The sequence below is a fragment of the Amblyomma mixtum genome, chromosome 3, assembly GCF_055824585.1.
Source record: "Amblyomma mixtum isolate Tamu chromosome 3, ASM5582458v1, whole genome shotgun sequence".
Classification (NCBI taxonomy): Eukaryota; Metazoa; Arthropoda; class Arachnida; order Ixodida; family Ixodidae; genus Amblyomma; species Amblyomma mixtum.
Genome location: NC_143014.1, coordinates 195619568 through 195625567, shown reverse-complemented (window position 1 = coordinate 195625567; position 6000 = coordinate 195619568). Strand labels below are relative to the sequence as shown.

General features: G+C 46.8%; 1 pseudogene across 1 annotated transcript in view; it reads left to right on the top strand.

Annotated features, from left to right (window-relative positions):
- Nucleotides 1–3990: 3990 nt before the first annotated feature.
- Nucleotides 3991–6000, top strand: part of LOC149353184 (aromatic-L-amino-acid decarboxylase-like) — a 59403-nt pseudogene continuing 57393 nt past the window's right edge. The window contains exon 1 of the transcript XR_016290925.1: nucleotides 3991–4191. The product of XR_016290925.1 is annotated as an aromatic-L-amino-acid decarboxylase-like (transcript). The remainder of the gene's footprint in view (nucleotides 4192–6000) is intronic.

The following is a 6000-nucleotide window of genomic DNA, read 5'->3' as shown; positions in this document are numbered from 1 at the left end:
CTTCCTTAATCTTTCACTGAGACATCGGCCTGTTTGCCCGATGTATTTCTTTCCATATTATGCTGGCAAAAAATATACGGCTCCCTCTTGGCATGGAACAAAACGATCAGCGTGCCTATTCAAGCAGACTAAAGATGACGCCAACGCCTGCGAACCACAATATAAAGAATGCATCGTGGTAGGCACAAACTTAGACTGGGTGACAGGAGAAATGACAGAAGCCCACATGATAGCAAGTATTCAGGAAGAACGTATCAACACACCCTATGTAGCGTCGCGGCAAAAAGAGATTACCTTGAAGCTGAATGTTGGCACGTGTCAGTTGTCCGTTGGCATTTTAGTTGTTTGTTTTTTTTTACGCATGATATGTATGCATCCGTTTTCCTCTTCTGGCTTGCCAGTGGGGTAATATACCGGCTGGGCAGACAATAACGATTTCAGTTGCGAGTCGGCGCTGTGTTGTGTCTTCCTTGTTGTATCCCGCCTGTTGCGCTGTAGCCATGGAGTATGGGAACCAAATCACCCAGCCAGTTATTTTTTCTGGCTTGAATGAAAACACGCCATTTGGTGCCATTTCACAGCACACATCTTAGCTAGTTTTATCAAACCGGGGGATAATTTCAAGGCTTCCTTTGGAGCTGACCAAGTGACGACCGCCCGCCCCCAGTTCAGTGTGCTGGTTCTGCTAAAAGCAGCTGCGGACCGGGCGGACGCGCTTCATTCTGAGGACACGAGGCTAAGCCAAGATGTTCGAGGGAATAGTGTGGCAAAGTGTAAAAGAACACTTTATCAATGTATTTAGTCCTTTCGTGCCCTGCCCTTTTCTCGCTGCTTTTCGAGGTTATAGGAACAAGTTTGACATTTCATCCTGCTTCCAAGCAGGACGATCGTCTACGTTTACCGTCGACTTGACAAAACAGACTGGCGACGCAGACCATGCACTGAACATTTAGAGAGCTCTTTGAAAATGGAACTCGTCATTCGCACTCCTGACTTCTAGAGCTGGATAACCAGTCACACCTTAGGCTGTGTGAAGCAGTTATAACCGGATTTCACAGTTAACACGTTAAAGCTCATCATTATATGCCTCAGTTGGGGGTGGTGTTTTCCTGCTTACACTCTCTATACGCCCTCTGTAGTTCCATGAGTGCTCCTCTGAGTTCCATGTGCTGCCTGCGGCAGCACATGGGGCAGTACTCTGCCCCCCCCCCCCCCTTTTTTTTTCTTTATTCTGCAGGAATGAATTTCAACTGTAGCAAGACTGGATAGACCAGCTTAATTTAAATGGTCATTTTTATGCTTTTTCAAGCTGCTAACCCACCTTAATATGACGCCAGGCAACGTTTCTTAGTTCTGAGGCATACTGTCTGTGTTTGCATTTGCTTTCCCTTACACGTTTGAGTACTGCACGAGTACTTACTAAAATATTATTTCTATTCACCATCGTTCACCCTAATGAGGAAAGCTGCGGTGAAGGTGCCAAGATTTAGCGTACGGTCTGATCATCTAAAAGGACGAAAACTGTGTTGTTAGCGGTACCGAGAAGCTTACAACTTGCCCGACACAAGGCTGGTTTGAGGCAGGCATGTGGAACCTGTAGCCTCGCAGTAAAAAATCAGTGAAGCTATTAGACTGAGGCAAGCAGCCCACATATACATTCGAGCCGCCCTGAGCCGGAAAAAAAATGGTGATTCTATTCCTATCCTGTTCCTTGACCTTAGTGATTGGTTGAATCACTGCTAAGTACCGCCGACTGGTGGGCATCAACCGGCATCAAAGCAGACTTAAGTTCCCTGGTAATTTATTTGTTTAGTTATGTTTATTTGAGGAAACTTCCTGACAGGTTATAACTTGCTGGCCAGCGATATATTCTTAACACAGAAGCAGCAGTGCGAAAGCTTAGCTTGAAATCCGTAATTAATGAAAAAACTGCAGCTGGCCGTCAATGCTGTCCAGCACTGATAGCCAACTGTAGTTTTCCATCAGAAAGAAAGATGATCGGATGGCTGAAGTACCACGTTGTCATGGTCGTAACATAAGCTCAGCGTTCTGCTCGCGCGTCTTTTGAGCACTGAATCTGAATTAATCCTCTGAAGGAGTATTTTCGGCAAGTGAAACTGTCGATTTTGATGAGCGTTCATTACTTGCCTCCTGTTGTTTGTACTGCGTTCGCTTTTTCTTCACTTAATGTTCTAAACCTCAATGTCTCTTGCTTGTGAGGTGCAGCATATACAAAGCGTGAAAACGAGTCGTAGAAATATTACACACTGGACGAGAAATTAAAACATTGTTTGGGACCCCGTATGCAGATCTACATAGTGATTGTGCGGCCACTCCTTTCAAAGAACAAGAGGGAACTGAAATAAAAAAAAAATGTGCTCCGGAAATCTCGCTCTTTCTCCTGCTTGTGTGGCCGAATATAGTGGACCAGATACCGTCCAAAGAGGAGAATATCAAAGAGCTCAGCGTATTAGCGTATGAGTAGACCGAGCGAGACAATGGCCTTATGCGCATAACTGCAGGATGACGGTGGCGAAAAAGAAAGCATACATGCAAGGACCGAGCCGCGAGTGACCAGAAGAAGACCTCATGCACAGAAGATAAGTCGGTGCGTACCTCGGCGCTCACTCTGCAAAGAAAGTGGGGTAAACGGAAGCGCAAGAAAAATAACACGACAAAGAAAAAGCAAGACGAAGGCAAGGCACTACCTCCCCCCCCCCCCCCCCCCCCCCCAAACCTTGGCCGCCTTCCGCTCGGGTCGCCACTTTTATTCACAACAGGCGACACAAAAGCAGCGAAGAACAGCGAAGGGAAAGTCAGAGTGGCCAACGTCACGCCACTTGATGACGCGAAGGCCCCGGGGGTCCAATGGGGGGGCTCCGGCGCAAGTGTAGCCAAGCGCTGGTGCGACTCTTTCCCGGCGGAAGGGAAAAAGGGAAGCGCGGAGGGACCACCGGCATCCGCCGCAACCTTTTGGGGAGCGGTGCGGCCGCCGCGGCTCACTCGGCTCCCCTCGGCGTGGGACGCGGACCTGTTGCTCCTCAGCGGGATCTCCGGCCGATCAACGCGGCCACTGCGAGGAGGGAAGCGGGCTTGCAGCGCGCACTGCGTCGAGCTTGGGGGACTCCAGTCGAGGGAACCCCGTGAAAGACCCAGGTAAAAAGGGAAGGGTGGCAGTGGGTTTTGAGAGTGTGCGAGATTGATAAACGAGCATGCTTGTGACCGCGCGCACTGCTGAATTTGTCCTGTGTATAATAATACTTTTTCTATAGAACATCGTATATCATAAACACCCCCGGCACACATTGTCTATCTAGTGCGCCGCTTTTCTTGAGTGCGTGAAAGTTTAACGTGAGTATAGTTCTCCCTTCGTATTAGCTCAGAAATGCGTGCGCCGTTGCCGTGAGTAGAATCGCGTTGAAAGAGGCATGTAGATATGAATCTACATACGCGGTTACTTTCCGCGGAAATGTTATAATAAAGTGGAAGGCTCACAAGTGAAAGCGTGACATAAAAATAACTGTCACTTAAATTTGGCGATAAATGACCTTTCACATAGAGAGCATGAGGATGCTGTGCGGGTTGTTTGAAAAAAAAAAATGCTTCCCTTACAGGGGGGGGGGGGGGGAGCTTATTCACTCCGAATGCAATGAGTTCCATGTCTTCAACATACCGCTGATGACTTCTGTTAAATTAGTACAGCAATCTTCTTTAGAAACCTTGAATACTTTAGTACAGTACATCGCGAGAACAAAGCACAGCTGAAAACTTACTTGTTTCGGCTTAACCTGTGGACTATCAATTTTTTTTTCTGCCACCACACATGCTAAATTTCCCACCTCAGATATTCGTCAAGACAGGTCATGTCAGCACCAAAGGCTCAGTTCTCTTTTGGAGGTCATACCTTTGTGTTTTTGTGTCTTCGTCCAAAGTCTTCGCTGCAGGAGCTCCTGTACGACGCACATTCGCCGCCTAACCTACCGGTGCAGTATGGACGACGAACAATTCCTGGAGGCGGGCCGCCAGCTCCTAGAATTCGCGCTGTCGTACTGGAACGGGCTGAGGAACCGGCCCGTGATACCCGACGTGGCACCCGGATACCTGGCCGCGCTGGTGCCCCCCGAGGCGCCACAGGAGCCAGACAAGTGGGAGGACATCTTCAAAGACATCGAGAGAGTCATCCTTCCCGGGGTAAGCAGCTTGCTCGCAGGCCACAGTTATTTCTCAAGCGCTTTTCATGTCGGTAACGATCCCAGACGTATGTAAATACTGGGGCCTGGTTGTCGTCACGGTGTCTAACAGACGGGACAGTGTGTCAAAATGTAGCCCGCACGAATGTGTCTCGGCGCGTACGAAGCGTGAGCACTGATCGAGGACGTATTAAGGTTAAGGTTCAGGTGAAAATGAGGAGTTATAGCTGTACGTATAGCTGGTATGTATAGCTGCATGCATAGCCTCCCACACAAGTTTCCGGAACACTGCAGTCAAGGACAGAGCTGAATTTCTTCGATTGGTTGCAGCACATCCTGGCATTAAGGTTTCGTTTGGTTTGGTTTATTGGGGTTTATCGTCCCAAAGAAACTCGGGCTATGAGGGACACCATAGTGAAGGGCTCCATAAATTTCGACCACCTGGGATTCTTTAACGTGCACTGACATCGCACAGCACACGGGCCTCTAGAATTTCGCCTCCATCGAAATTCAGCCGTCGCGGCCGGGATCGAACCCGCGTCTTTCGGGCCAGCAGCCGAGCGCCGCAACCAATGAGCCACCGCGGCGGGGCCCTGGCATTAAGGATTGCGGCATGCAGGTCGCGCACTGAAGTGCACACCACGCCCTTCAGTTCCTAATGGCATGCTTAGACTTCCAAGCGATTTGGAATTTTCGTCTCTTTCGTGTTCGGAAAATTTTGAGGGGACTTGTACGCACATTTAGTTGCAAAATATAAAACATTACTGAAAGAAGGAATGTACAGTCAGGCTCGAATGAAACGCGAACATGCATATATCATACTTCTCTACTTTGCAGCGAGATACTAGATACTACTTTACAACCTGTCTATGAATATGTACTTCGGTAGACCCTTTACCCAGAAACATGAATCAAACTAGTTCAAAATATTTTGTTTTGTTCACAGGTGCTCTTCGTGGTGCATTTTGGCCTGACTGTACAGTTTTGGCTGAAAATTCCAAGCGTGAGAAAGCTTCTTTTGGCTCTGTCAAGCTTCCAACTTACCTCGGAAGCTTTACAGGGTTCAAGAAATTCATTTTCACTGCAACGCGACATTGTAGGACGTCACATGGCACATATAACAGAACTTAATATACCGAGCGTTTTTATTTCACTGTTTACAGATCATTATTTTTAACCCTCCGAGAGATACGTCGGTACGGTCTGTGCAGGTGGATCGTACAGCAAGGCGGACATTATGTAGTACGTGATAGAGGTGAGTGACTAAACATTAACTGAAATTAACTAATTAACTTTTTTACTGTTCATTCTAGAGCAGAATTATAATAAGAATTTAAGGCCGTCAACATAAAAGCTCAGTCCAGTTTTTAAATTTTTGTTATCGGCAATGCAGTTAGAAATATTTAACGCCAAAAATGCGAATTTTATTTTTTGGCTCATAAAGTTGGGTTCCCGCAATGCACATTATGGTGTCGCCCGCATTTTTAATACAGCAAATACAGAAGTCGTTTGTCGATTTTATGCTGTAGAAGCAGTTAACCGGATTTCCGCGACAATACTACGCCCAGCGACGCCATTTTAAAAATGTGCATTGTGAGAAGCCAACTTTACGAGCTAGAAAGTGTGCATTTGACGTTAAATAATTCGAAATGCATTGCTGGTGAAGGAAATTAAAAACAAAACTGGTATGACTCAGCTTCTATGTTGACAGCCTTCAATTTCTTAATATAATGTTGGCCCTTGAAATGAAAAGTAAAAAAGTTGATTAGTAAATTTTAGTTAATTAATTGTTTAATCACTGAGCTCTATC